Genomic DNA, 10,113 nt, shown 5'->3' with positions numbered 1-10,113 from the left:
CTGTCTGAACATGAGGAAGAACTTCTTCACTCTGAGGGTGACGGAGCACTGGAACAGGCTGCCCAGGGAGGTTGTGGAGTCTCCTTCTCTGGAGATATTCAACACCCGCCTGGACGCAGTCCTGTGCAGCCTGCTGTAGGTGACCCTGCTTCGGCAGGGGGCTTGGACTACATGACCCACAGAGGTCCCTACCAGCCCCTGCCATTCTGTAATTCTATGATTCTTCTCCCACTTGCTTTAAACAAAGCCCGTCTGATTAAATGCAACTATGCCAGCTAAATTTAATAGCAATTCCTCATGGTAATTCAATCTGTTCAATTTTGATTCATTTTCTAATGAACACTACCATCTTGAACTCTGAGTTGGAGGTCATTTTTTTTTCAGGATTATATGCCATTAATTACTGTACCATAATTCTAGCAACAAATGTGAGACGTGAAATGTACCGCATGGCACTGATCCAAGATTCAAACAGCAATTTGCATGATGAGTTTCTCAGGGCTTTATCGAGTAGCTATTTATTCTTATTATTTACTCATTAGCTATTAGCAGGAGGTACTTTTAATAAAAATAGGAGCAGAAACACATAACAACTACCACTGCACACACAAACACTAACCAAATAAATACTTCATGTTAATTTAAAATACAGTAGAAATGACAAAACAAATAAATACACAGGCCCTAATTCCTTTCCAATTACTCAAGTGAGATTCAGGACAACTCGACCAAACTCAAAGGAGCACTCACAAGGCAAAGCAGGTGGAAATAGTAAGAGCAGCCAGGCAAACACAGCGTTCATTAACTTAACAGATGTGTAAAGTCCATGGGATGCCTGCCATGTAGAGACACTCTTATTCCAGGTGCTTGTTCAACAAAGCAGTAGCTCAGTGGAATGTTTCTGGTTGCTTCCTGTCCTTGCTTCTGCTAACTACTGGTAAAACCAAGGCAACCAAAGGCAACACTGCCAACGTTTTCTTGCCGTACAACCACCTTACCAAAATGCATAGCTCCTTTCAAATTACCACTGCAGAGTGGTCTGGCTCTTCACTTTGGATCATCTGAAGACATTCAGAAACACAGCCTCTGACACCTGAGTGTTTCAGACAGTGCAGAAGAAAAGCTCAGAGAGACAGCATAATCTAGTAAGACAAGGTATTTTTGATTGATACCACTCCACATAACAGTTGAAACAAATTTATCACCTGCTCATGCTTCTGGTGAGACTGCGATTCTTACTAATGCGTCAACAGAAGCAAGACCGGTCCTTCCCTATGGCGTAAGATAGAAAGGGACAGAAAAAGCAATTATTAATGAATAGCAATTGTACTTGGGAGGTCAGTTTTGTTAGCCTTTTCCTTTCTCCAGGGGCAGGATGCAGACACAGAGGGAGCCACAACTCAAATCGCTTACCTGCACATTTTTGGACTAATTTATGTTGCTGTCCATCTTTCTGCTGCTATTGTCTATACTATTTGCTTCCCTTGTTCAGCTGCAGCCTCCCCCTCCCTGTTTCTCCTATCTTCCTTTCTGCTGTCCTGAGCTTGATTCTCCTTCCCTCTTCCTTCCTCCGCATCTCCAGAGTACCAACCTGCTCATTGCTCCCATGCCACCATCTTACTTTTGTTATTTCTCCAGGTTTCTTCCAGCAGGTCCTGCTGCACAGTTCACAAATGCTGACCTTCACATCTTTTTTTAACTCCTAATTCGATATAAAAGCAGCATTTCTGTTCTGAGTCCATTTACAAGTTAACAGCAAAGGAAATTACAGAACACGCTTCAAACTGTCTAGAGAAATACGAGATTGTTCTAAGACTGAAAGTTTGAAGAGTGCATCTTGCAAAGCAGTGACCCAAATGTCAACTGCAGCTGCATATCTTGGAACTAGCGACACAAGAAGTCACTGAGGTTGTAGGAATAAACAATTTTTAATCATCCTTTTCTCAAATCTCTAGGCAGAGGTCAGTTATCTGCACACTGGTGTTAAGGATCTGTTTCTCAGTTTAGCATGGAAATCCCTGGTCCGAGTGATTCGAGCCAGACATAACTTAGGTTCATTGAAAGCTGGTCATGTGCTGACACAGACTTACACAGAACAGCTGAAAAAACGGGTTTCTGAAAAGGATGTGTCTCATTCCAGCTCTGCTGGCTGAGGTATCTTCTCAGGATCTTTTGAATTCCTTGGAATTTAGCCCACGTGGTCCATACTTGGGTATCTGTGGATTAGGCCTTCCAAAGAAGATCACGACTTTCATACAGGAACTTGTCAGATAGAAGTAGACTCAGATGTAGTCCTATACTTGTATCAAGCCAGCTGCTTTCTGGGACAATTGAAAAAACCTGACAAGTAGATAAGGTCAGGTTGGACAGGCTCTGAGCAACCCGACCCAGCTGAAGATGTCCCTGTTCATTGCAGGGGGGCTGGACTAGATCACCTTTAAAGGTTCCTTCCAACACAAACCATTCTGAGATTCTAATTATGAAATTGATTTTTCTGTGAATTCCCCACTTGCAGAATCCCTGACACTTCTGTTCTTATAGCTAAAAATTCTTCCAAATTTTACCTGATATAAATATACGCTTCTTTCTTTAAGGCTGCTAAATTACAGAAACGAGTTATGTAAGATATTTATGCGCATTAATTACATTTAATCACTGTGAACTCCTAACTTCTGGTCAACCTGGTCACTGCTCTTCTGTAGAAAAAGATGGAGAGGAGGCCAGAATCTACCCGCTGCACTGCTCTTCCTTTTTCTATTGTTAACATTTCCAGCCAGTCCTGTGAGCAGAATTTTGCCATAGCTGAATCTTTTTTTGGCATCTTGGTCTATTTCTGCTGTCTTTTTTGAGGGTAAGTTGATCTGTTGAAGTCAAAGCGGTATAATGAACTGACCTTCTTTAATGAGTAACAGTATCAGTGCTGTGTGCGCACTGATCAGAGCTTCTAGCATCTCCAGGAGGAAAAAAAAAAGTAGATGGTGTTCTCCATAGAGAAATCTGAGGGTAAAGGAAGCAATGGCTACAGGTACAAACAATCCATGAACAACAAAATTACACTGCACCTTCTTCCCTTCCCTGGAGTTAAAAAGCACACACCAGATGCAAGGCTTCTAATCAATTTAAAATAGCAAAACCCATTTATCTTTGATAACAGTGCTTTGCTGAATTCCAAGCAGCAAATCCGTCAAAGTTGAATGAAAAACTCTACCAGTGGATGCTTTTCTTGGCACAGGACAATAACATGCCAGAGGCTGCAACTGTGCCGTAAGTAATTCACAGTTCTCATATGAAAGGTAAATAAACGCCATATGAAGTGGCACAACCTTTTTTGGAGAGGACTTAAAACTCATTCCCCAAGACACCATCATTGAGTAGAAACTTGGCTTGACTTTAATGTGTTCCTGGTTGCTTACAGATGGTATTGTATTACCCGGAAGGATGAAGGATTTATTTAATTTAAAAAAGAAAGGATTTTTTGTAATCTAAGTGTGAGATCAAGCACTGAATAGGTTTTATCTGACCAAAGAGAAAACAACTTCCTTTCGTAATATTCTGATGCTGTGATAAGACTTAGGAGATTAACTTCTCTCTCATGTTGCATGAAGCCCAATTCACCCTAGATAGCTTTGACTACTACATACTGTATTTCAGTCAGCCTTTTGTCAGAGGTAAGGCAAACTGGTTTATTTACCAATGCATGTATTTAGAGAGGACAGATGTGTTTTTAACATGCCACCCTTAAGTTATTCGTCCAAGATTACAGACTTTACCTTCTCCCCACTTGGTCAATCTCCCTCAGAAACATTAAAATATACTCTAAAAAAACCTAAGTACCTGTAGCTCAGTATACACACACATCAGGATACAATGCCCTGTCCTTGGTTTTAGTTTCAAGTTCTCCAGCTTGCTAGGTAGCCTTTACAACACCTTTTTTACAAAGGCTTTGGAAAGGAAATGACAATTTGAAGGCCACACTGACACACTTTAAGAAGAATCTGCATTTCAGAGTCTGGAAGCTCTACATCTAGTAGCCATTTCATCCCTTCACATAACATCCAAGACCACAAATCACTACTGAAATAAAGGAAATTCAATCTTTTCCCAATGTCTCTACACACAGACAAGGAATAAGACACCACCTCTATGCACTATATAGTACTACAGATTTTGTTAATAAGCATTTTTAAAACACATTGAGATTAGGCCAATAAAAAGTGCATCTCTTTCAAGCCACTATCCATTGATAATGGATGCTCATGAGGATTTTGAAAAAAACGTATTAAAACTAGTTTTCTTGAAATATGAACAACTCGAGCTTTCACTGCCATCTCGTCTACTCACAATCCTGTTGGAAAGCTCTTGTGAAGCAGAAAAGAGACTCCCTTCTGCAAACTGAGTGCCCAGCACAAAATCATTTCGCTTTATGCAGGGTGCTTGCATTTCAGCTTGGTATAGTCAATGCAGATAGGCACTTCTATGTGCTACACAGCACAGACAGACCTGGTCTTTAGTTTTAGGGAAGCATATGACTGACCGCACTCAGGTAACGCAGCTTTCCAGCAGAACTGCAGTCAAAGTACAAAAATCACGAGGCACCACACTGGTAGTAAATCCAGCAGACATTTCCAGAAACCTCAGAAATAGTAAATGTCTTCCTACTACATGGCACGTGTGATACTTCGCTTCACTTAGGACAACGTTCTTCTATCTCACTCAGTCCCCAGAATCCACTCCCCATCCCCAACAAACCTTCGGAGCTGCAAGCAGCTGTGCTTGGGAAAGCCCATACTTACAATGGTTCAAAGTCCCCAAAATAAAGCCTTATTTTTCACAGGGCACCTCTAGCATGAGGTCACTGTCTACCTTGTTAGTATTCTATATTTTCTAAAAGCTTTGAATAGTAGCCAGCCTGTGTACAGGTCACTTTCAAATTTGTCTTCTCATAACCATTTTTACTGATGTGGGGAAATGAAACTGACCTGACTCTGTACAAGGGGCATCTTAAAGAAAAGAGTTTTGCCTTACTTCTCTCCTATTTCTGCCCCAGTCACTTTTCCTCCCAGTGACTCAGAGTCCATGCTGCTAGCAATATAATCGCAGGACTCCTCCTGCTGGCAAGATGAATAGAATCACAGAATGGTTTGGGTTCGAAACGACCTTTAAAGGTCATCTAGTGCAACCCCCCTGCAGTGAGCAGGGGTATCTTCAGCTAGATCAGGTTGCTCAGAGCCCCGTCTGATCTGGCCTTGAATGGTTCCAGGGATGAAGCTTTCAGGATAGAACAAAGTATTTTTAATCACTACCCTTTTTACTGAAAACATTTACACTTCCGGGCGTTTTTTTTTTAAGCCTTCATTAGGCTGAGAGAACAGTCCTCCAGATGTTGCCGTACTTCAACAATACAAAGACCTTTACAACTCCAGTTACAAATAAATACCATCAGCACAGGTTTCTAATACAAAGATGCCCACTAGAACTACCTACAGGCTCACAAGAAGACCTGCTATCCCCCTGAGGATCACACCAAAGCTTCCACGTGCCACAGCCCCTGACATACACCTGTCTAGCTCTGTCAGTGACCAAAACAATACAGCATTTCATAGTTACCATTTGCAGTAATAGTTTATCTTAACCCAGCATTTCCCAGTACCAGGAAATTCGGGAAGACTGGGTTTCCCCCCTTGTTTTCCAAGTACTCTCAGAGCTAAAGAACTTAATGTTTAACTCCACAGAATTTTATTCTAAAGAGATTCAGTAATCTTCCAATTATTTTCATGTTTTTCACAGGCAAATTTAGATGAAAGCCCCATCTTTTTTCTCAAAAGCTTCACAGATGAGCACTTGCATTTGCTAAATGGTAGAACACTACACACTAGGGGTAAAGGTTACCCTAAAAACAAGCAGCTTATATTGAAGGCCACTTATGAAACACAGCACTAAACCTTGAAAGTCAGTAAGTGTACCCAAATCAAGTCTCCCATGAAGCCTCCTCCTCTCAGCAGGATGCTAATATAAATCCCTGATGGACTGATTCCCATGCTGCTTATCTTCATGGCACAAAACTCGTATTTTCTGAGAACAGTGATAGGAAGGACACTGCTCTCCCAAACCAGCTTTCCACCTGAATGACATAGCACTCCCCCGCCCCCATTAAAACTACTTGCACATGCATTGAACACTAGCCCTGCAAGCTAAGACCACCAGGAATTCATTCACTTTGACAACTCCCCCTTCATGCAGTAGTGGGATGAAGCCTCCAGCCACCTGCAAGGTGAGGTACTGACAGAAATGACTAGTTGTAAAACTACAATGTTTATTCCTAACAGTATTTTAGTCAGTCTTAACAGCTTTTTTTTTCCCCTCCATCTATTTAAATCAATGCAAGTTTTACCATACGGACAGAATGTAGGCCATGGCATCATCTTCATCCAAAGTTTGGAGGCTGACAATAACAATGGTAGTACAGAATACGAATGTGATCATTCGTAGTGCCTGTCTTGGCATTTAGAAACATCTTACCCCCTGTAGGCACAATTAGATTTTTTAAACAAACTTCATCAGTGACTTTGTGCTTTCCAAGCAGTTTTGTATGCTTCAAATGAAGTGCTCAGCCCAACATCTAAGACTAGCCTAACTTTCAGAGCAGAGGCAGATGCAGAGCAGAACTTGGTAGCTTTGTCCCTAGGAAATTTAACAAGTGAGTATCTACACCAGACAAGTTAAATTCAGGAGGTTTACAAGGCTGGTTTTACTTGATATTTCCAAGACTACCATCAGCTACAGTACAACAGAACAGCAACTGCGGGACTAATGCTAACTCTAACCACTAGCACCCTGGAAAATCCCCAGTGGGGATGGAGAGGCTAGTCCTTCTCACCTCAGATCTGAATGTGGCATTTGTAACATCCCTGTTCCACTCTTCTAACTTCACCTCCATGCCGTAATTTACGGAAAAAGACATGTGAACTCAGTTTGACCTATACAGATTCAAAGTTTTTTGGAATGCAACTAATTCGCGTGCAAATCTAGGTTTAGGCTGAGTGTCAGCCTAAACCCTTCATTCCCCACAACTGCGCGCATGCCTCTATGACAATTTCTTCCTCGTTTGGGCAAATGTTTCTGTATGCACTAACTGAATCCAAGTTCATTGTCTGGTTCTCCTTAGTTAAACCTACAGCAGTTTCATATAAAAATTTTAAAAGCAGTCATTCATTATCTGCATTACTAAATGTATTGCAGCACTCCCTTTTTCCCCCCCCACAAGGAACATGAGTGCACTTATTCAATACTCAAATAGTGAGGATGCCAAGCACCATACATCAACTCCTGCTTTCTTACCATCAGTAAGAGCACACTTTTAGAGGCAAAGAGGCTGCAACCTCAGAGTCGTAACCAGATACTTTCCTGAAATATTTTTGGTTGAAATGAAGCTGCCAACCAAATTCAGCATAGCTTGGATTGTGTTGCTAAAAATTAGACAGGAGAGAATAAAGGGTAAATGCACTGAGAACCACAAAGTCCTTTGGGAGAACCAGGGCACACCGATTGGCCTTCTTCGCCTTTGTGGCATATGGGAAGATGGTGGTCTTTGGCTTTGTGGCATATGGGAAGATGGTCTCATCTTTCCAGCCACCCTCCCAGACATCTCCCCCTTCTTGCTGAGGGCCAAATGTGCACAGCAAGTCATGGTTTCTTAACAGGAGACTACGTTTAGGGATGTGTCAGCTGCTCCACAGGAACCAAGAGTACGTGCTCTCATCTCCAAGTATGTGCAAAGAGTTTGCCTAGAGTACCTTTCACTATGGAGTAACTTATTTGAAATAAGTTTCCACTTGCTGCAGGTAACACCACACAAAAGCAGCTGGCACGGACTGGTTAACGCCTTGTAACCCATCCTTTCTCACTTCACCTCATATTTGGGTAACCAGGTCCTGGGTTACTGCCATTTTGCTTTTGATAGAAGACACGTGCTCTATTTACCTACCAAGGAATATTATTTACAAGGAATATTAATTCACAGAAACTCTGGTAAAAAAAGGGTGCCTCTTACTATACAGGATTTACAAAAATTTAACATTCAGGACAGATAACCTATTTCTATACTGCTCTAACTAATCAGAAACCACTAAAGCATTACAACCCCACGCTTTGCAGTGAGTACACTAGTATTAACTCCTAGAAGCCAGCAATGCCATTTCAGTTATGCTTACTGTAACAATTAAACTGATTACCAAGGCATATTGGCACAAGGACCACATGTACAGTTATTCCCACTCTGCATGTTTTGAGATTAAGATTATTACAGGGGAATAATCTCATGTTGTCTTCTTCCCTTTCATCTCCCCTCCATATGAATCAAGCATTTCAGGATACAAATCACAATATACTCAACATCTTGTATAATGCTATTTCAGTATTACACAGACCAGTGGCGTTGTTACTTTATCGATCAGTAACATGGTAGCATGTATTCGGAACTGCAGAATTACACCTGAGCAAATGCATTTGAAAATTTGCTAAGTTCATGAGCTCACCTCACAAGCATGAGTTTTTTTTACTCACCTGACTTCTACAGGTTCAGATCTAAAGTATTCCCACAGTGTTGAAATGTTCAAAGTTTAGATTTCTACAGGAATGGCTATTATTCCACACTTTCATTCTTTCAAAGTACACCCAGCAAATCTGAGAGCTTATGATTTAAGTTCACTTGTATACTTATGCTTAAGCATCACTTTTTAAAAAAGCCACCCACCTCCAAAAGGACAGGTCAATTTTTTCCACAATGGGTAGTAAAGTCTTTGAGACAAGCCATGAAGAAATAGAGAATAGACCAAGAAACCTATGCAAATGATATCACAAGCCTTGCTTTTTTACATCAACACTAACGTACCTCCACATTGTTGCTTTTGGGTCGCAAACAGCACATAACTAATGTAATACCTCATAATATTCCTTGTTATGTGTAATTCATTAGTAAAAACCACTCTTTGTTTATACACAGGCACAAAATGTTATTTTCAGGGTGAAACAATGTTCCTGTAAAACAGTCTCCTACCTTTTGCTGAAGTTCAGAGTGTTAATCAACCGTTCGTCATCCATTTGAGATGCATGCAAAGTTAAGAGCCAGGTCATCAAAACAAAGCACATCCCCATGGCTTTATCTTTTCCGTTCACACAAGCATGCATCCTCTGCACAAACTCCAAGTAGAAAAAGGTTAGAGCATAAGTGACGTACTTGCAGAGGATGCTGTACTTGAGCTAATGAAGCTAGACATATCGCAGATGAAGAGCTTATGCAACATGATTAATTTTTTTTCATTAGAAAGAAACATCTAGGTAAAACTTGTCAGAAATAATCAAGCCTTTTGCTGCAGACTGATTAAGTTGCTACCCCATTTATGTAAGCACAGACTAGACTTGCCAGTACACAACCATCAGTAATCAGTACAGTCAATTACTTAAGGCACAGGGTGGAGGGGAAAAACACCCACAGATTTGAAACACTTTAAAAATACCTGTTTCCTCTTGATTACCTACCCTCACTTATCTCCTGAAACTTTCCTGATGCTCCAGACCACAAATTAACAGACATCAGTATTAGGGAGCTGAAAAGGCTTTACTCTACAATTTTAAACTTCTGCAGAACAGAGAAAGGAAGAACGGAAAAAATAAGAGACCTTATCCTTTCTGAAGATACTTACAAATGACTACCATTACCAGCCTCCTCAACGCCAGTTCCCGATATAAGAAGATTTGGACCAAATGGGATGTTTAGAGCAGTGAACATCACTGAACGCATTTGACAATATTTTTGCCAGTCACATCAACTCTTCGCTTTGAAAAGCAACAGATTTAATTTTCTTCTTTCTTCTAGGCGTACGAGCACAGCCCACAGTAAAAAAAAAACTGTTTAGATGGCTATTCCAGAGCACTGGCACTGCTTTTTCCACATACTACCTAGTAAGTCTACCGAAGTCAGTGTGAAGCCTTCCTTTATCTCTAAGAGACTTTTCTGATCAAATTGAGCAAAGCATCCCACATAATAAAAAAATATAGTGGTGTGGCCTAACAGCAATCTGTCAAGCACCCTGACTAACAGCAGCCAAATGCTTC

The sequence above is a fragment of the Opisthocomus hoazin genome, chromosome 5 (genome assembly GCF_030867145.1).
Source record: "Opisthocomus hoazin isolate bOpiHoa1 chromosome 5, bOpiHoa1.hap1, whole genome shotgun sequence".
NCBI lineage: Eukaryota > Metazoa > Chordata > Aves > Opisthocomiformes > Opisthocomidae > Opisthocomus > Opisthocomus hoazin.
The sequence above is the reverse complement of the archived record's forward strand: the minus strand, read 5'-3'. Positions refer to the sequence as shown.